General features: G+C 27.8%; 2 long non-coding RNA genes across 4 annotated transcripts; both read right to left on the bottom strand.

Moving 5' to 3' along the window:
* Positions 1 to 4,145: 4,145 nt before the first annotated feature.
* On the bottom strand, positions 4,146 to 8,008 carry LOC107455490 (uncharacterized). Its single transcript, XR_001585578.4, has 3 exons — positions 7,872 to 8,008; positions 5,463 to 5,662; positions 4,146 to 4,230 (listed from the first exon to the last, which is right to left on the bottom strand). It is a non-coding gene; the product is annotated as an uncharacterized LOC107455490 (long non-coding RNA).
* A 1,751-nt stretch (positions 8,009 to 9,759) lies between these two features.
* Positions 9,760 to 18,852, bottom strand: LOC107455503 (uncharacterized). 3 transcript variants are annotated; one of them, XR_006226608.3, is made up of 4 exons: positions 18,710 to 18,852; positions 14,500 to 14,670; positions 11,776 to 11,903; positions 9,760 to 9,845 (listed from the first exon to the last, which is right to left on the bottom strand). It is a non-coding gene; the product is annotated as an uncharacterized LOC107455503 (long non-coding RNA). The 3 variants fall into 3 exon arrangements; XR_006226607.3 differs by having other exon boundaries at positions 18,662 to 18,779; XR_015433412.1 differs by lacking the exon at positions 18,710 to 18,852 and having other exon boundaries at positions 14,500 to 14,694.
* Between the last annotated feature and the right edge of the window lie 3,805 nt (positions 18,853 to 22,657).

Here is a 22,657-nt window from a genome sequence, read left to right as displayed (position 1 = left end):
TACACCAATTAGTAAAATAATGGTTTCTAATCAGATATTTCTGTAGAAAATTGCTATTTTAAAGTTTACACGTTAAAAGAATTCCGGATCAAATTACGTTACTGTGATGCCAGAATTGGCATAACATATTTATTTCCTATCTTTTAAATATCTCTTATGAATGAGGGTTGTTTAAAGAAATTTTTTTGCAAAAAATGGATTAAATATTTCTTATTTTTTTTTCAAACCTTTCAAAACTAATTAAATATGTCGAGATATTTATAAATATAGAATTAAACTGGAAAATAAAAAAAAAATCTTATTTGGGAGTAAAATTCTGATTTCCAACAATTAAACACATATTTTCAGCTATTCTTCTCTTTTTATTACATTGATTTCTGTAATGTTTCGATAATTACTTTAAAATCTAAATTAATTGATGTGAAATGCTTTTTGGGAGGGTTTGAAAATAAATTTTCCATTCAAATTAAATTCAAATAACGTTTCTTAAAGTTAGTACAGCATATTATAAATTAACTTTGTCATTAAAAATCATTTATATTTTAAAATTTATCGATTATGACTTCAACATAAATAAGATTTTTTTCTAAAAAATGGTTAAAGAAAGGTACGAAACTTTAGAAAAAATTGTTCCTACCTGAGAGATGAGGATACGGAAGATTAATGACATACGGGAATTTACACGTTGGTATTCCCATCATTATGGAATCCAATTTGAAACAGATTCGTTAGTCAATATTACGGAACGGCTGTTTAATTTGCACAGTCAGCAAAATCAAACTCGATCCAAGCTCTATTAATTTTTATCTAATACTTCTATTTCAAATTTTTAAAGTCAAATTTTATATTTAACTATTCCATGTTGTACGTTTACTATGTTCTAGCAACGAATTAAACTTCAGTTTATCTAAATAAACTTAGTTTTCAACATATTTGAACTTTATACAAGTTTGAATATCAGTAGTTTATTTTTAAGACTGATCAAATTTTACAACTGTCGATTATTTGGCATATTTTAAATGTCAAATCTTGGCAAAAATTTTGGTGAAAAATCAAATACAAAAATGTTTATATGAGAACAAAGATTTTTTTTAAAATTTCATTTGTCTAATTTATTGATGAGTGGATATTTTGATGACGTAAATGAAGAAAATAATTTCATATTTCTAAGAAAGAGAGATAAAAAAATTAAAAAATTAACTAAATTCACACTTTGTTTTTTATGCTAAATTGGTTACTTTCAAATTGTATACCCGCGATTTTAAAATATTTAACTAAATAATAATATAAAAATTTTATAACATATTTACAAGGCCGTTAGCAATATAGCGAAAAAAATACTTTTTTTCCAACGGTGAAATCTTTTAAGTCACACGGTTCTTCATTATTGTTTTCAGAAAGGAACTTAACAATTTTTTAGAATATGAACTATATATGATTCCATAATAGATATATCATATTAATGACTGCAGGGAAATCATGGTGTTTTTCTAAAAACAAAAATGCTCTGACCCTTATATGCTGAAATATTAAAATAAATTGCTCATATGTTTTGCAGAAATTGCATCCAACATGCATGGGCTTTGTGCTACTAGAATAAATTTATTGTGGGAAAAAAGTAAATCTTCATTATTGCTCTCAAAAGAAATTGCAGAACATACTTAAAAAGGCCTAAATTAGAAGTTCTACTTTTATGAGCATATTTTCTTTTATTTCTACCTTAACTTTCTGATCAAAAAATATATATTTATTTTTTAAATAAATTTGTTTTTACGTTTTGTAATGTAGAATTATTAAATACTTTGATAACACTTACTTTGATCATCTCTTGATGAATTAAGGTAACAACTGTCTCCAAATAAGATGACATCCCATGCATTACACCTTATTTTTTTTTGCTCTCTACAAATATATAAGCAATTTTCAATAAATAAAAGAATGTTCATTTTTAAATGTTTTTATTCTGCGATTCTTCAAGTATCCAGTTTCGTTTTCTGGTACTAAATATATCTTCAACTCGCTGAATACCGTTCTTCATACAGGGTAAAAAAAAATTGGTAAATTTCGTACTTTTACATTAGCTTTCGTACTCTCCCGTATGCGTATTAGCAGAACATACCACGGATTGGAAACTTGGCGATTGCAGTTGGAATTGGTGATGATAACGCGTAAATGTGGTGGGAGAACGAAATTACATTAACCTAAACCGCAATTCGATTTTCTTTTTCTACATTATGAATAAAATAAAGTAAATAAATTAATAAACGCTTCAGCGGGTGCTTTTCGTCAAAATTTCACTTTTTCGAAATACGTTTTTCGTCCTATCTCTTTTAGAAAATAATTGGAATTATAGTTTTTTGAAGATTATATATATATATATAAGAAGAGAACTTTTTTCATGCAACTTTTGCTATTTTGTAAGCTCATGTTGTTAATCTGGAGATAAATTTTAAGTGTGCGATGAATAAATTTTTGTAAAAATAACTCATTAATTCCTTTTTGCAGAGAATTAAAAAAGAAAATAAACTTTTTATTGTTAGGATCACTTTACAAATACACAGTATTTATTTTTGATTAAGCGCAATAATTTATATTTTATAAAATGATCTTGTTTTTTGCTATAGCAGATTTAATTTTAAAATTTTTTTTTTACTGGAATTGTATTTAACACGAACTAATATCATATTGGTTCGTGTCAAATACAATTCCTGCATTTGACAATTCCTGTAATTAGTTCATTATATAATAATAATGAACCAATCACAAAAAATAACGTAGCATTTTAATACCATGTTTTATTGTAACACTATTTTGAAAAATTAATTCAAATTTACTCTTATTGAAAGAAAATATAATCTGTATTATTTTAGTGATAATCGCTATTAATTCCATCTTGATTAAAGAATAATGTAAACTTTCTTATTAAGATTTTTTTTAGAAATTAGCAAAGACATATTATTTACTAGGAAAAAAATCAGAGTATTCAAAAATTTTATTACGCTTTAAGGTAATAGTTTATTAAAAATGAAATAATCCATATTTTTAAAATTTTAAAGTAATCGGAAGTTCGCTAGTGCTAAAAGAAATATCCGTCCAATTGATTCTAAGAGGAAAAAGAATATATAAATGAAGGGATTTTTCTTTAATGACCTATGTCATTAGCTCTGAACTCTAAATGATATTTACATATCTTGAACTTAATCTGAATCCATGAAAATACCTGATTTCATAAAAATGATATCTAATTTTATCTGATTTAATGAGAATTGATTAAAAGTAAATTATATGAGTTTTGAATGTGTTTTTTATTTCATCAGTTCAGACTATAAGCCTGGAGTTAACCTGAATATTAAAACAAGTTTGTGCGAAACTATATAAAAAATCACGTTTGAAAGCAATTATTTCATTACTAGAAGTATTTATTGCAAAAAAAAAAATATTTATTGAATTACTTATTTTGCAATGAGATGAGATTTTAAACTTCGTGAAAAATTGATTCAAATCCTTAATATGTATTAAGTTTGAAAACTACTTCATTTATTGTGGAGGTCATAGACTCCTTGATACTCTTTCAATATTAGAATACTAAATGCTATTAATAGACAATGCACAATTTAAAAAAATTATTTTATTTACACATATTGAGTACTGGTTATTCTGTAACGATCACTCGTAACATGTATTTATAGATTCCTAAATACCGTTAATTGAATAAAGTAATTAAAGACATAATTAAAAAAACAGCATATAGTTACGTTATTTTTAATTATGTTTTAATTTATTAATTCCTTTAACAGTATTTGACTTAATATATATGATTTATTAGAAGAGCGGATTTCCATTATTTTCCCATCATTTTTGGTAATGACATTCGAGAATTGTTTCGGTTGAAACTAAGAAATGTCGCATTCATATCTAACAAAAAACAAAAAAAAACATCAGCGCACGGCTGTTCGGCGATTGTCGAGAAAGCTCCATTAACACGAATCGAAATTTTTGCCAACTGTTTCCAATCCGTGGTATGGTCTGCTTATACCTGAGATTGAAACAACTGCACTTGTTCTTGCTTAATTTAGATGCTACGCATCGTTACATTATGTTGGCATGCTCATGCACACACTCAATTCAAGTAAAAGGGAAAAAAATTCACAAGCAAGAAAATGAATACTTTATTAAATTTTTCTTCATTTACACATATATTTTGATATAATTATCAGGACTATGATGTAGCTGTAAAGAAAGAGAAAATAATATTACGTATTTATTTGCTCTGAAAACAACATTTAAAACAAATTATTTTGAAATGTATCTTTCTTTGCATTACATATGTGAATACTGTGCTCTACATTCCCATTTAATATTTTCTTTGATTTTTAGTTGAAAACAAAAGTTTTTCGCAGAGATATTTAACCAAATTTTCTGTTCGATATAAAGTTATTTAAACTAATTAAAAAAATGGTATTCGAGGAATGACGGGTTGAAATATTTCACAACAATTATTAAAACTGATGCCTCTATTGTCGAGATCGTTAAATCTCAGAACTGGCTCGTAGTTTCCTTCGTTCTGCTTTTCTCGCACGTTGGATAAGTTAGTACTTTGTTATAGTATAATAACTAATATAAAGTCTCTAAACATATGCAAAAAATGCCTCCTTTTACAATAATTAAAAAAATGCTATTCCAGCAATGACAGGTTTAAATATTTTACAATAATAATGTGAACTGGCAACACCTCGGCAAGAAATTTCGAGCTGTAAAGTATACAAATTTTCACATCATTTTGAAGAATGTAATTTTACATGACAAGAAAAAAAATTTGGGTAAAATCGGTTAAGTTGTTCTTGAGAGATTGAAGTCAGATACCTAAAATTTGACATCACAAGAATTATTTGAACGGTTTTGCTCAAATTTTGTACTTTGAAACATGAATTAAATTCTTTAAAATGATGCAAAAATTTCATACCCTACACTTCAAAATGTTTTCGATTATTACTAAAAAAAAATATAAGAAATAATAAATATTTACTAAAAGTTATTTTTTGCATGCCATTGCTCCTGGATTATTGAATTTTATAATTGAGTGCAAAAACCTTTCAATTCGTTTAAGAAAAAAATTCTCGAAATATTGCGAAATAAGCAGAAAGTAAAATTAGCATTAAGTGATCCAAACTTTGGAGCGCACTCATTATTTAAAATGTTCATCATTCAGGTGGTTTGTAGTCTGTGGTAGTTATACATGGTATGGGTTTAAATAATTTCAACAAGACAATTAAATTACAGTTTTAGTTTACTTCTATATGTTTAGCTTAAGTTTATGTATACCACAATATGATTATTATAACAATAACTACTGAGCATTAGTCCCGACTTTCTCCAAACTTTTAGGGCAAGCGTCCCAGTAGCAATAAAAGAATATAATACATACAAAGTATATGTAGATAGTTTACAGAAAGTTGCATTACTTTCATTGGGCATGCATTCTTTGCAGCAGACGCACGGATTACGCTGCGGTGATTCGTTTGGTCCGCAATTCAGAACAGGACATGATTCCATAATCCCAGGAGTGCATACGAAGTTACAAGCAGGATGAGGAAACGCCATCGCCACGTTCAAGATCAACGCCAATATAATAATTTTATACATTTCTTAGTTTCTGTAAGCTCTAAAATATAAAATTAACTTCCTATTTCAAAACGTAATGTATTATTATCATTTAAAACATTTTGTCTAGAACACCTTAGGAAGTATAGAGATATTTTTAAAGCAAGAAATATGTATCTTAATTTTAAATATAATGACTTGCAAATAAATGTCAGAGAGAAACAGTTTCAACTTTTTAAAAATCTCATTGTATTTTTTCAAGTATTTTTTCACATAAATATGTTAAAATGTGTTAAATAGGAGAGTTTTTATCTTCTTTGAATTAAAAATTTCCTTTCAAAATGATTGCTAATTATTTAAAGAAAAAGATGTGCTATTGAGGAAAAAAATTTCCAAAAATTGAGAGAATTTGCATAAAAAATCAAAGAATTTAGAAAAAAATTATTCCAAGTGTTTTTAGTAACAGAAACTAATTGTTTTCTTCATTTTTGTCGAACAACCTCTCACATTACTTTTTAAAGTAGCACCTATGAATTTCCTCTAATGGGAACAAGCCTAGTTTGTGTTTTGGTCACAGAATTCTTTTCTTTTTCTCTTGGAAGAAATCGGAATTCGTCTGATAAATATTACTCCCCGAAGTAACAAATTAATAATCACGTAGTAATTAAGATTTTAATGTATTTTTGAAATTGCATCTACAAATTTAGTCATTTCGGAAGCATGGATGCTATTCTAAAAATTTCAGAATAAATAACTACAAGATGCCATTTGGTGAAGCTAGTTCAACACATCACGCAACTATCTGCATTATCAAGCTCATTTATAAGATATTTTGTATATTTAGTTCGAAAATAAGAGTAAATCATTTTTTTAACTACCCACATGATGCATGTAACTAACTTGATTCACAAATGTGCAATAAAATACTCATGTTAGCATACATAAATCAACAAAAATTTTAAATATCCAAGATGTAGTAGGAATATTTAATTTAGGTTTTATTTGTGAAAAGTTTTATTTTTTAAACAACCACCTTTAATGACCATTACTTAAAGTTCTCAGGAAAAAAGATTTTATTTACTACATTCGGAAACCAATTGACATTTTTTACTAGAGTTTTTAGTACTAAAATTACTTAATCTGATATCTATGAAACATATAAATTTTAAATATTTATTTTTAAGGAACATTTTTCGATGATGCGAAAATTAGTTTTTCGTGTTCTCTCTCTTCCTTTCCTCTTTTTCATAAACTGTTAGAAAAATGCTGATAATGACTGGGTAATTTTTTAATTTTTCTTTAAAAATTCTATAAATAATTTACAAACTTAAAATTAACCTTTTTTTAAAAAATATCATAACTGGTTTTTTATGAAAAAGGCATAACTTTAAAAAATTCGTTAAAGTTTTTCCTTAAAAAATTTTATAGTATGCCTATTTATAACTGAGATTTATCAACTTCCAAATCATAATTCTAAGAAACTGAAAAGCTTGTAAATGGAGTTTAAAGCATTATTTTAAGCACTTATTATTTAATAGTTTTGGTTATTTAATCATTACAAAACATGAAGTAATGCTAAGTTAGTTTTAAAAAGCATTGAAAAATATTAGTAAAATTTTTTTAATATTTGTACTTTTTGACTTGTCATTAGAAATGAAAAAAAACTTTGACCTTAGATTTTTCAATAGTTCTAAGAAACAGAGAAGTTTGTAGAACAACGTTTATAGCATTGTTTAACAACTAATGAAATAGCTCTAATAGTTAAAAATTATTGACAGTAAAATTTTTCTTAATAATTTTCGCTATTTATTTAATTACAAAATGTGAATTAATACTGCGTAGTTTTTCAAAGTATTAATGAAATAGTTTTTAAACACTTGTACTTTTTGCATTACCAATAGGAATAATTTTTTTTAACAGAGATTTTTTAATTACTAAGAATTTCAATAATTTTAAGAAACTCAGAAGCTAGTAAAGACGTTTACAGTATTCTTAAGAAACGAATGAAATAGCTGAAATAGTAAAAAAAATTGACATTAACTAAATCCTTTAAATTTTTTTTAATTATTACAAAATGAGAAGCAATGGTATATGATAAGTAGTTATGGTATATGTTTTAATAACATATTTGTCTTCTTTTTGTAGCTACAAGTTATCCAGATATTTACTGATTAGATATAATTCATATTATTTAGAACATGATCTGAGAAGGAAATGTTGTTTTATGCACAATGAGAAAATTTAGTATGAACAGAACAAAATCTTGTTACCTAGTAGACGAAGATGCTAAGAAGTTGTGGTTCTATTCTCTATTTAGAATACAGGAAGTTATTTACATGTTATTTTCCTTATATAGTCTGACTTAAGATAAAAAATCAATAAGTAATGAAATAAAAACAACTGTTTGAGAAGCATGTAGTGTAATTTGAATCTAACATCTGTACACACAAAATCTTCAAATCGGAATGACACGTGAAATAGCTTTTCCTTTAGAATAAATTGAAGATTATTTTGATTTAAACTTGTTTGATATCACTTTTTAGCTTAAAATTACAAGTACAAATTTAAAATGATATGTTTTTGTTTCATTCATTTTTAAATTGTGAATAAGATCATATTTAATACATTTCTTTAATTGATTATTATCTTCTTTCAGGTTTAATGAAAACTTTATAATAAATCAACGCTTTTAGGTTTATTCCAGAAAGATGCAACTTTCTTGAGCAAACATGGGGATCAAAATTATATTCATTAATACGGTAATAAAAGACGTTAAATTTTTTATAGGAAAATTTACATTTTTTTAGTATTAGACCTTGAATTTATTACTCAAGTATTTGAAACTTTTTTTATTCTTTTTGTGATAAAATTTAGTAAAACATGATAGTATTTTCTTCCAAGATGATTAGTATATAAACTATTATAATGCAATGGGTATGATTGCTTTAATATAGATAGGAATGGATATTGTAATTTCAAATTTATGTTTTATTTTCTTAGAGACAATAATTACATACAGAAGTTATAGATACATAATATGATCCCTGTAGCTCCTTCTTAGTGATTCCTATTTTATTTTATATTATAACCGGTGTTGAACAGCCAAATGAATTTTGAATTTACGCCTAACAATGTTCAACTCCGTAGTCTAGTAATTTAGAACACTATCCAGACAAGGGAACTCCTCGAGTATTGGGATCACTTTGCCTTTCGAGGAGATCTGTAGCTCCTTCTAAGTTAAGCAATTTTCATGTTATTCCTATTTTATTTTATTTTATATATATATATATACATACATACATACATATATATATATATATATATATATATATATATATATATATATATATATATATATATATATATATATATATATATATATATATATATATATATATATATATATATATATATATATATATATATATATATATATATATATATATAACAAAATGAAGATAAAACAAAGGAAAATTACAGACATATGACATATAAAAAAGGGGTGCGGAAATATTAATAAAAAAATAACAAGCAACTGGGAAAAAAAGGATTAATTTTTTTAAAAAAATCCGGAAAATCAAAGATATAATCTTTTCAACACCCACACGATTATATCCGCAAAAAAGAGTGCTTTCTGATATTGTATCAATATAGCCAAAGCAAAATATATTATTACAATAGTGTGAGGAGCAGTCAAATTTTTTCTTACTAAAACGAGAACGAGAAGAGAGTAGCAGTTCTGGCATTTTCTGAGGCCAATGGATCTTCGTCCCAAGCGTCCGCCATTGAAATATATATATATATATATATATATATATATATATATATATATATATATATATATATATATATATATATTTTTATATATATATATATATATATATATATATATATATATATATATATATATATATATATATATATATACATATTTACTACCCGCCAGTATACACAAGCAAATATTTTCTTATTGAGATATGAATGAAGTACTTTTACATTATTATGTAAGACAATTTGTAATATCGACTGATAATAAACGAAATAATATTCCCAAATCACTAAGTTTTTTAAATTCAAAGGAAATATCACCATACTTTAGACTGACGGTATTACCTACCAACCCACATGCACTGTGTGCAAGAAAAAGCAAAAAAGCAGTTTCGAAAGCAAGGATATTAATACTTTATTGATTTTTACTTCATTTACAAGAATGTTTCAGTATAACTGCCATGATTATGATGCACCTGTAAGAAATGAGAAAAATGTTGTTGCTTATAAATTTTATCTTCAAAAAGCTAATAGAATAAAGTACTTTAAATTATATCTTTTTCATCAGTAAATTAGTGCAGACGATATTTTAAGTTTCGAAATCAGACACAAAAATTCATTTCCTCTGATAAAACTTGCCTTTTTTTTTGATGGATTTGGATTTCTGACCCCCAAAATACGAGGGGTAATCACAATGTGGAAACTTTGGACCCAACAGTTTGGTCAAGAGAGAGGTTCAAACTTTTAACCCTTTAATGCTGAAGTTATTTTTAATGTTAATTTAATGTGCTTCTCGAGAGTTTTTTAAGCGAATTGAGAAATTTTCAAGCCAAATAAATTATAATATTTATATTATTATAAAATTCATTTATCCAACTATAATTTCATGCAAAATATAATTTTAAGTAAATATATAAAAAAATTAATTTTTATAGAGAGTCGCATATGCAATCTTACATAAAAATGGAGTAGTTTTTTTGAGTAAATACTGATTTAATTGAAAAACAGATTAATCATTTACTCTTCCTTAGTATGGTGCATATTAAAGTTTAAAAAAAATCAATCAATATTTAATTTTTCGAAAAAAAAATCATTGTCACTGATACTGTACATGTTTCAAAACAAAACTTTATTAACACCTTTTTGTTTTGGTGGGAGAGCGAGAATTTACAGTCTTTTCTTTTTAATCTTTGTTTACGTTGAATAATATTTTTTCACTCAAATAATTCATAGTTTTTACATAAATTTTTGAAAGTAATAAATCATAATTAAAAAAAAATAGTCCTAAATTGTTTTAGAAGAGTTGAAAACTCAAATGAAATAAGGTTTTCAAAAATATTCAATTCAGTCAGAGAAAATTGCATCAGATTGCCTATAAATTATAGATTGAGATAAAAAGGAGTATTCCCATAATTAAATGGCAGACCGTATTTTTGACGGAACCGACTCGTTGGTTGTAAATTATAAATTAAAGAAAGGCTAATAGCTATTTTAAAAATTTATAAATCAAGAAAAGAAATCCTTTCAATGTGTTATTAAAAATAATCAATTTTTTTTAAACAAAAAAAAAAGATTCGATTTGCAAGTCTGGAAGTCGAAGTCTGTTTCTAAATTCGTATTAGTTACATATAAACTGAAAATGAATAAAAAAGTTGAATTATGTTTTTCATTGAAATAAAAATTGGCAAGGAATCATTTTAAGCGATTGGAATGGTTGGCAAGCAAATATATTCTTTAATGATCAATTTAGTTAGTTGATAATGAATGGAAAAATAAAGTAGGAAAAATACAATAGGATATAGTGTTTTAAAAAATTCATATCCTTTATTTTAGCTTATTCAATATATTGTTGTTGAAAAATAAATTCATGTGAAAATCGAAATTTTACTATTTCTGTTTCGATTATCATTTTCACTTTATTTACATTGTTTTAAAATAATAAATTCAATTTTTCAATGGGTGTAAATATAATTACGTGAATCATAAATGATTAAAACTACTATGAGTCTGAAAACCGTTAAGCCTTTTAATAGAGCTCTATGGCAAATCTTTCTTCTGAAAATCGGCGTCGGGACAATCGTATGCATTGCTATGTCGTATAATATAACTATCAGACAACTATTTATTTTTATTTATTTAAATCCACAATTGAAGATTATAATTTGTTTTTTCTTTATTTTTAGTTCTGAGACATATTATTCTCAATTACACACTTCAAATCAACGTGCAATTCCGAAATATTATCTGACAACCCTATATGTGTTTTTCATTTCAGTGAATCGTTAGACTTAATCCCGGTAACAAACTGCAGGTCATAGAGGGGTAATTGCGTCACCAAACATGTCAAACATGAAAAATACATTTTAGAAATTAGAAAATTCTCTTTTAATTGCTTCAAAATAATACCTATATTTTCTGGCACTCTGGACAGCATCTACATATTGGTGTTACCAATTCTTCACCATCTGGACATTCCGCTGGTATCGCTGGACAGCTGTATGATCCTGAACAATCAGTTCGACAATCATCTGGCTCTGTAGTTACCACATTTAAAGAAGAATTGTTTTAAAAATTATCAATGCATTATCTTATACAAAAGATTTTTAAAAAAATTGAATCATCGTGAACATGATTAATTGTTCTTAAACACTATCATAGAAAGAAAAAAAAGATGTTCATTTATTTTAGAATGTAACTAAATTCATTAATTGCATCATACCTTAGTAACTTAATGGAACTTAACCAGTTTACGCACATATCAGACTCAACCAGACTTAACTGGCTCTCAAACTTAATCGCACTCAACTATTGAATAGACTTTTCCATCAGAATCGGTAGCATGTTTTATATATCTGCAAATTGGAATTTAATAGTTGTAGTGGTAGGTACGCTACACTCTGAAAGTGGATCGGTTTCAACGTGATTCAGTTTTTTACTCTTAATAATAAAAGAAACGTTTCTCAATTGATCAGAAACATGATATCAAATTAAGTTCCTTGAGATTTCCGGAAACATTTTTGTCGAGTCGAAATTAGTTTTTGAATTTTTTACAGTGTGACTTTAAGTGCATAATATTAAATTTTAATGAACGATAGAGTAACAGAGATTAAAGTGTTATGAGAAAACTTTGACAATTGTTCCATTTTTTAAGTGCGCTGTGAAAAAAATATGAACTTGGGATCATCCTAGTTTTTTCAGTTATGAAACATTAAACTGTTGTGGCTTAGCGGAATAGAGCGTTCGACATAAAATGAATTGAATCCGGTTCGAATCACTGCGATGGCTGGTTGATAAGAATTCCGCACCCGGCTCAAACAGCCCACAGTGCTGATGTAAAATTATTCTCAGCGGTAGATCGTGGGTTAAATTTCCCATGGGTAGAAGTCGCGCAAGCATGTTATCATTTCTTTATAAAATAATTTCTTAGCTTAAGAACTAATTCGATCAATATTTAGACCTAAAATTTCGTTTTAAATAATTGTGACATATGTGATTGAATTACAGTTTAAATCCAATCTGAATTATACCACGTTCTTTCTCCTCTTAGTAGAATATCCTAGCTAACAAAAAAACATATTTTTCTCTGTATTAAAAGTTACTTTAGTTGATAACTGCTAAATTGACTTCGTGGAACATAAGTGGGCAAAAGGGATAAAAAAAAAGAGACAAAAGGATTCTCATCGCTCGATCCTATACAGATATGCTGAAATCTTGAAATTTTAAAGATTAAATGTATCCTACTAACTGGAAAAATTTAATTTTAGTTTCACCGTAGTACGTTTTTGTCAACTAAATTAAAAATCAATGAGTAAAAAATCCACAGATATAAATAAATTGCAACAAATGTTAGTATTGAGATTGTGAAATATTTCTTTATGACAGAAATGAGACAATTAACAATGCTTAAATATCCACGAAATGTAGTTGACAATTGTAAAAGTTGGAAAATTGATCATCATTAAAAAGAAGAAAAAATGAAAAATATACTTTAAGACATGCTATGATTTCTTAATGAAGTACTTAATTTCTTAACGTAAAAACTGAGTCATAATTTAACTTTACATTTTCGTTCTTGTTAATTGTGACATAAGTACTTAAAATACATTTCAAAACCCTTCGGATTTAAATCAATTTTTTCTTTGTTTATTATATTCTTCTTTTAGTAGATAAATAATATCTTGACTGTATCAAAAATCACTTTGGATACTCATCACTAAATTGACTTTGTGGATATGAAGAAATCGAATAATTTCTAAGATTAACAAATCCACCTTACAATACAGATATGAAGAAATCGAATGATTTCTAAGATTAACAAATGCACCTTACAAAGAAAAAACATAGACGACTTTTAGTTTAGTTGTATCACGTTTATGTAACTTAATTAATAATTAATAAGAATAAAATCAAAAATATTTATAAGTGGGGACAAATGTTAATACTGATAAATTTATTGAAATATTTTCTTAAAACATAAAGTTTCACAGAGCTGTCCACAATAATCACTCCCAATTAATACTTGTCCAAAATGTAATTTAAAAAAATCTAAATATAAGGGGTTTTAATAATTAAGATTTTACTATTTCTAACATGTGCTCTATCAAAAATATAGCGAATTACAACTAAGAAAGGCGAGACCGATAACATAAAAAGAATTATCTGATTGCCAGGGAAAATATCAAAAATTTGAACAGCGATTGTTAGTAAGGCCCCCAATATAATTTTGATCGAAATAATTTTGATCATTTTTCTCCGTGTATTTCACACTAGCTCTTCGAAGAATATCGACATCGTTTATTTAAAAAAAAAATAGTTGCTAACTTTTATATTTCCTTTTTGATAAGCATTTAATGAGTTATTTAATAATTTTTCATGAATTAAAGTCTTTTTAACTAAAAAAAAAAGAATCGGAAATTTGTAGGAATTATTTAATGTTATGCGGAGTTTAATTTCGGAAAAAGCAACTTGCTCAGATTTTGGAATGTTTTCACGTTTAACTAGAGTTATTCAATTTAGTAATTTAAATAATTAAGGGATGCATAAATACAAAAATAATATGGTTACGTAAAGAAATATAAACAATTATTTTCTCTTTTAAATTACTGAACATTAAAAGGAAAGTACTTTCACCTTTCACACATTGATAGCAGCAACCAGCTCTCTTAGGTACGTAACCTGGCTCACATTCAATTTCTGGACAAATTATTGCACAAGTTGAAAGAACTGCATCTAAAGCTATTATATGAATGAAGAGCAGGATTAATAATACTTTATTCATGACTGGCTCTTGAGGTTGAGAATCTGAAATTTAAGGATAAAAAAATACTTTATACATTACCGTCACTTGAAATAAACTATCTAAAAATCAAGAAAAAAAAACATTACTGATATTTTAGAATGCGCTATAAAATTATTTCCATCAGAAAAAATAATACGGTTACTATTATATGGAACTTTATTTTTTAATGCAAACAAATGTTGTCATTCTGTATTAAGCAATTGCGAATATTATTCTTCATAAAAATCACATGTTTGACGAACATGTTGGCGAATGTCACATGTTTGACGAAGCATCCTAATGAATATTTCATCAAATTGAGAACAACTATCTTAACTTGTTCAAGAATACTAATTTTTCGAAACATCCAAGAAAACGTATTACGCCCGTTAATAAACACTTTCTGAATTTGCATTCGGAAAATATCCTGCAACAATCTATCCTTTCGATTCACCAAAAAATTTAGGGTTTAAATTTTTTTTGTTACCTTTACAGTTTTGTAACCACTTACAACCGTAAAAATGAAATTGGGGCACTGTGGGTACTGCACCATTTATGCGTGACGGATAATTTCGAATTCTAATAGTCAAAGGGTCACCGATCGAAGGGTGCAGGACACTGGAAACTGCCCATCATGCCCACTTAACTACAGTGTGTCCCCAACTAAATAGAACAAAATGGCTTTATAAATCTGAACTAGTTGGTGAGGATAGAATTTTGGTTTTTAAACTGTATTAGGAAAACACAATCAACAAACGTTTTTTATCACATTTAATAGTTCGAATATAATCTTTCTTGCTGTTATTTAACTGTATTGATAGAATATGGAAGAATAACAATTAAATAAATTGTTATTTATCCATTTTTGAAAACAATAAATGTCTAACGGTGAAATATTCAAGCTAGAATTTCGTCAAATTAAGAAAATTACTCTTATTTCAAGCTTGTGGATGCAAATTTCAGGAAAAAAAATTGGAATTAATACATCACATCTCGTAACACAATAGGTTAGAAAAAGCAACATAAAATAAAAAAAATAGGACGAAACAAGCAATCTGTCATCCAGAAAACAAAGTTTCTTTGAAGTGAGTGCACAAACACCGATACCATCTCCTCTAGCATAGTGAAGATGATTTAAAATCAGAAGAATGGTGCTTCAGACCATGTGTTGATGTCAAGATCTATGTTGTTGTTGTAGTTCATTTACGTCGCACTAGAGCTGCACAATGGGCACTTGGTGACGGTCTGGAAAATATCCCTGAAGATGATCCGAAGACATGCCATCACAATTTTGATCATCTGCGGGGGCATAGCACCCCCACTTTGGTAGCCCAACGACATGCACGCGAAGTCGAGCACTTTGCGGTAGCACAGTTTAACGAGGACCAATACCGCACACCCTCGGTCCGTACGCAGACTGATCTAAGTGGTCACCCACCCTCACACTGACCGCAGCCAGTGATGCTTGACTTCGGTGATCTGCTGGGAACCGTGTCTTAACGATCAGTCCACTTCGGGACTGTCAAGATCTATGAAAGAAACAACATAATGGTCTTCTATTGGCATTGATCTGGAATACTTCATCCATATAAACTCGTGTTCTATTTTACAGTTTTGTTAACCGAACAGGCAGAAGACAATACATATAATACGAACTCTGACACTGAGGAAAAAAGTATTGTCAAAACAACCAGAATATGGTAAAGTCTACCGTGCACCATGGTTCTTTAGGAACAAATTGGTAATTTTAAATAATTACTAATTTCTTATTTTTCCGTGGATATCGCAGTTAAGTTCGTCACAAACTAAGATTCACAACTTCGTCACAAACCAAGATAATTTTCAGAGTGACAAAATACAGCTTAGTTCCGTAATCGCCAAAAGTTATCCTTTTTATTTCTTACAAGTGGGTTACTAATATTTCCCGATTAAAAAAAATTAATAGACATTTCAACTATATTGAATACTAAAGCAACATATATTCAAAATTAAAAAAAATGCCGCATGAAATAATTTTAATTTTGAGAGTGAAAACTTGTTTGTTTTAAATATAGTGAAACCCCGATTTTACGTTTCTCAGGGGACTGGGTAAAAAAAACGTAAAATCCGGGAAAACGTAAAATACGGGAAATACTTAGATAGCAAAAAATCATATAATAATAATGGGAAAATAAAACAAACGAAAGGTAGTAAAGATGACTCTTTCAAAAGGTACTATTAAAATCTATATTTTACGAAAAGAATATTAGTATTTAAAGAAAAAAACATACCAGTTCAAGATCACTTTTACAATTTTTGTTAAGAATCATGTAATTTAGGTGCAAAATAGTGCGTAATAGTAGATTGTTTTTTAGACATTGAGTTCAAAGTAAATGCCTCATCTTCCAGGACTGAAATCTTTTGCAAATTTTTTTCCTGGTCTTTGTATGATAGAAAATAGTCTTTCACTAATAGCAAACTTCTCAATGCTGTGTTGAAAGAAGGAACGGGCTGTGCTTCTGTTCCTTCTTGTTCATCTTCATCGGCGGATGAAAAGTCCATAACATCGTCCACGGATGGAGCAGTGGTTCTCTCAGCTTCGCATGTTGCTAAGTTTTCTCGGATGTACTCGTCGAAGTCATAGCTAACTGTTTCATTGTCATTCTCCGCGTCTAATCTAGCTAATCCTGCATCTGCTAACGGTTCATTAGAAGCTACGATTCCGCTTTCTTCAAAACAGTGGGAAATGCACTTTTGTGTAACGCTTCTCCAAGCAGCAGAAATAAAATGCATAGCCTCCAGAACACTTAACTTTGGTTTGCAGGCGTCATTTAGGTTTCCGTTCTCTAGTTCAGCTACAGCTTTCCGGACAAGTTGCTTTCTGTAAAAACCTTAAATATTGCTTATTAAAACGTTTTTTTATTTTTTTTTCTTTCTACAAAAAACGTAAAATGCGGGAAATTCCGTAAATTAAAAACTTACAATCCGGGTAAAATTAACATTGGAGGTATACGGAAAAACTGGGTCCTGATGAAAAAAACGTAAAATGCGGGAAAAACGTAAATTCGGGGGACGTAAAATCGAGGTTTCATAAAATAAGTATTTTTACTTAATTAAGGAAACGTTTTTATACAGTAGTTTAATAGTTTATTTTAAGAATAAGTTATTCCGAAAATTTTGGTCTGTTAGCTTGAAAATGAAAAAAAAATTGTATTTGCTCTCTTGACGAGACAAAAACAAACAGGATTAAAAAAAAACATTCAGATATTTTTAGATTAAATAAATATTCACACGAACCCACAATCACTTCTTGAATCGAAGCTTTTTAACGAGACCTAATTGTTTAAAATTGTAAATAATTAAATTTATATTTCAGTTTTCTCTTCACTTTTATACATTGTTTTTTCAGATGACTTTCGAAATTTCGAAATAGTTTCTGGTGGATCAATTTGTTTAATTGTTGGAAAACTTCTTTCAGATACACTCTGATATATTTTTTACTGTTTTTAATACATTTAATTGACTTTTTACCTAAATTTTAACCTTTTCACCTAAATGTCATATTTTTTTTGCTAAAAAATTAATAAATATCATTCTTGAAAGAAATATGTTTAAAAGATTGAAAACTTAACTCTTTAGTATTAATTTATAAACCTATCACGATCAATTAAATCTATTTCAATACGTATAAAAATGGAACTGGAATAAAATCCAGATATCTCATTTTACAAGCACCTTTCTTAACATGAACTATAATATTAAGAACATATTTCTAGCTTTAAATTTCAAAATTAGTCATCTTTTTTAAAGTTTTGCGCGGGGACTTCTGTAAATGTAGCGGTATAATTTCTGTGAAGTTACCAGTATCAATAGTTATAATCTCAATTTATAGATAAAATAATAATTCAGTTTGAAATATTTGTTCTTTTGAATTAACTACTCTTAATTAATTTTGTAATGGGCTGATCTCTTCGCATTTCTGCAAGATTTAAATCAATTTATAATTAAACGCAATTAATATTTAGTTATCATTACCTTAAACTAGATAAAAGCACACTTTTAGTTATATACACACATTCCTACCTGAGAGATGAAGATATTGAAGACTTATGATTTATAAGAATTACTCATTGCTATTTATATCACCATAGAATCTAATATCAGGTTTAAATAAATTCGTGAGTCACTGCAATATTACAGCTGTTTAATTTTTAGAGTTAACATAATGGAACTCAAACAAAATTTCACAATATTGATCTCATCTTTCAATTTCAAATTTTTAATGTTTAATTGGATGATGTCTATTTCCGATGGTGTAACAACCACGTTCCCAAATTTATTAACGAAGGCTCAATTTTTCTTATTAAGCATACTTATTTCAGCAAGTTTGAATTGCAGGAAATAATACTAACTTTACAATGTGGAAGGTTATACAAAACAATATACATACTTTGGAAAATATGCTGTAGAACAATAAACAAACGAAAAGTGAAAAATTATTATAAATTGTATAACTTTGAGTATAACTTTGTATAACTTTGAGAGTCTCTTGTTTAATTTTAAAAGAAATTGTTTAGCGCCAATATTTGAAGACAACAAAATCTTTGTTATACATATATATATATTTTATCTTGTTTAACTAAAGACAATTTTTCAAACATTTTAAAAATATTATCAATGATATTTTCGAACTCATAGCTCTATTTAATCGAAAGAAGTTTAATGTAACTATTTTAATATTTAATTACTTTACTCGCTATGTCAGATAAATACAGTGGACAATATTAAGGGGAGTCAGTAGGCCATATACCAATAACGCTAAAATTGATCTTTTTAAATGTACCATTTCTCAGCATCTAAAAAAGATATTATTTTACGTTTTTTTTTCGCAGCATCTATTCATATACATGCTTTCACTCTGATAATTGTTAATGCATGTCTTTGGCAGAACTCTTTTCAAAAAATTTAACTGAAAATTTTTAATTGTTTAAAATGTCTGATAAAAAATCTTTCATAATTCAAAAAATATTCTTCTTAATGTAAAACATTAATGCTAAAACAATAATGCTCACAGCATATAACCTATTTAATAACATATATTACAAACATAAATTATATGATAAACATCCCCAAAAATTTCAATTCAAAATATATGAATAGTTTCTCAGAAAAGGTACATCGAAAAAGGTCAGTTTTATCATTATTGATATATGGCCTACCAACTAGTACGGCGTAGTAGCTACTATATGAACTACGTCACCAAATTAATATTTCTAAAGTTATATGATAAAGCGTGTACATTTTGTTTATATTAATTATTTTAAAATGCGTTTTTAAAAAAGTGAATAATACGAATTCGATCGCAATAGAAATGAAAAATGAAAACCATGGCCGCATTGGCAAACTGATTGAAAAGTGGTACTAATTCGCTAAAGTAAAACATAAAACTTCACTCTATTACTATTGACCCAATGATTTTCACTTAATTTTGGTAATATATGAGTTTAGAAATAAAGAAAAGAGCTATGAGCTGAAAGGGAAAACTAATGGAGTAAAGGCACTTAAAAGCATTTATTCTTGATTAAACGCACTTATTAAAAAGGCACTTATTCGTAAAAATTGTTATACTATTATTAATGACAATGATGCTTAATAATTGCTGTAATATATATATATATATATATATATATATATATATATATATATATATATATATATATATATATATATATATATATATATATATATATATATATATATATATATATATATATATATATATATATATATATATATATATATATATATATATATATATATATATATATATATATATATATATATATATATATATATATATATATATATATATATATATATATATATATATATATATATATATATATATATATATATATATATATATATATATATTTAATCTTTTTTTACTTTCACACGAAAAATTCCCAGGGCTAGGCTACGGCAAGGGGACTTTAACTCATGATCCGACTACCACTTGTGACATTTTACTTCAGCACATTGGTCGGTGTGAGCCGTGTGTGATATTCGTGTCGACAAGCCCTCACTGTTATTCGAATCCGACTCCCCTTATTGGAGAGTGAACACTCTACCCCCTGAGCCATCACTCTTATGGTCACTTAAAAGGAATATGTATGCACCGGAGATAATTACTATATAGTAGAACGTATTCGCAATCATGAGTTTGCCACAAGCTATATTATCACGCCAAGTGATACTACATATAGCTAGTTTCTATTCTGGTAGAATAAACTAAAAAAAAGAAGAAAAAGAAACAAGTTTTGCAGATTATTATTACGCAAAACCACCTGGATGGTCCAGTTAAGCGCTATTTTCAGAGAGGCTATAATAAGATTAAGAAGAAAAAAAGTAGCCTATGAACTATTTTATATATTTTATTTCCAGTTAATTAGAATGAGGGAATAATAGTTTTTTTTATCCTATTTGTCTTATTTTATTAACAGCCCAGTTTGAAAATAAAAATCATGTAAACATACTACAAAACTAAAGAGGATTAGTTATGTTGAGATTAAAATCAATACGAAAACAGTTATGTTACATTAAACAGATCCATATCTTTTCAGCATCTATATTTGATTTTGTAACCGTCGTTGATCAGCTGACCCAATTTTGTGTTTATGACTACTAACGTTCAACTCCGTAACCTTATACTTTTGAACCCGATCCAGAAGATATGGGGACTCATGGATCAAGTAACAGAAGAAATTTGCCTTCGCGGAGGATTTCTTGATTGAACTAACTCGCATTTGCGTAACATGGAGAGGAAATCCATTAAAACTCCCACTGTTAGCCTGACTACAAGGAGAGCCTGACCTATTGATTCGCGCCAACTGCGCATATTTAATGTCAGTACTGTGGTCGATGTGAGCCGATTTCGGAATTCGTATCAACCTGCCTTCGCTGAGATTTAAATCCGTTTCAAATCATTGGAAGATGATCGCTCTATCTCCTGAGCCACTACAGGTCGAACAAATGTATATTATTTTCAGTGATTTATCAACACCCCTAAGAGTGTAATATACGCTGTTCTCCCACTAAGCTGTTCTATTGTGTCAGTTTATACCGTCAGATGGGGTGAATTTGTGCAACGAGGGGTAACTTTGAGCAAATTGTCTTTTTTTTTTTTCAATTTTTGTGTCGTGCCATCTATGGGAATTTTCGTAAGCTCCGCATCAACTGATTTGAGTTGTCAACGTAACAAACTAATGGTTTACCAAGAACTAGCAATGTAAAAATCATCGTTCTTGGTAAATTGGGAGCTCAAGTTACAAACAATTTGAAACTTTTTCTCGACGCAAAATTGGAGGCTGGAAAGTCTGCTCGGTAAAAGAAGTTTTAGTAATCCTGGCCAGGAAGGTAGGTTATACTTGAAAAGTCTTATCTATTGCGATAACAAATCATGCATAATTGTTAGTTTTTAAATCATTACAATGTTAGTTATTTAATAATTAATTCGAAAATGCACCCTGGGGTGAATTTGTGAAATTTTTTTTCTGAGAAAAATATGCCAAAGTCTTATAAAAGAAAGCCCGGAGCAAGAAATTATTGTGATTATACCAAAGAAGCGATAAAAAAATGTTTGACAAAAGTAAAAAATATCCATCCGAACGGAGGCAATTATCCGTTACAAAAGTATCAAAAATGTTCGGAATTCACCGAAACATAATTTCGAACAAAATTCATGCAAAGCATTCGAAATCTCAATGTGAATATTATTTTTCATTTTCATATTGTTACTTTTATTTTTCATATTGTTACCTTTGATTTCAATTTACAACAAAAATTGAGGATATTGTTAGGTTGATAAACGCACCCGTTCCTGTTAATAAGAGAGGATCATTTCGAGTTGGAGGCAATTTGGGGGCATTAAATGAGGGAATTCATTCAACTGTTCATTCATGTCAACTTTTGCATGTCATTGTACCTGAAAATCATAAAAAAAAGTTACCTAAGATTTAATTAATAAAAAAA

Source organism: Parasteatoda tepidariorum, chromosome 1 (genome assembly GCF_982258835.1).
Source record: "Parasteatoda tepidariorum strain Cologne lab strain chromosome 1, Ptep-v5.0, whole genome shotgun sequence".
Taxonomy (NCBI): Eukaryota; Metazoa; Arthropoda; class Arachnida; order Araneae; family Theridiidae; genus Parasteatoda; species Parasteatoda tepidariorum.
The sequence above is the reverse complement of the archived record's forward strand: the minus strand, read 5'-3'. Positions and strand labels throughout refer to the sequence as shown.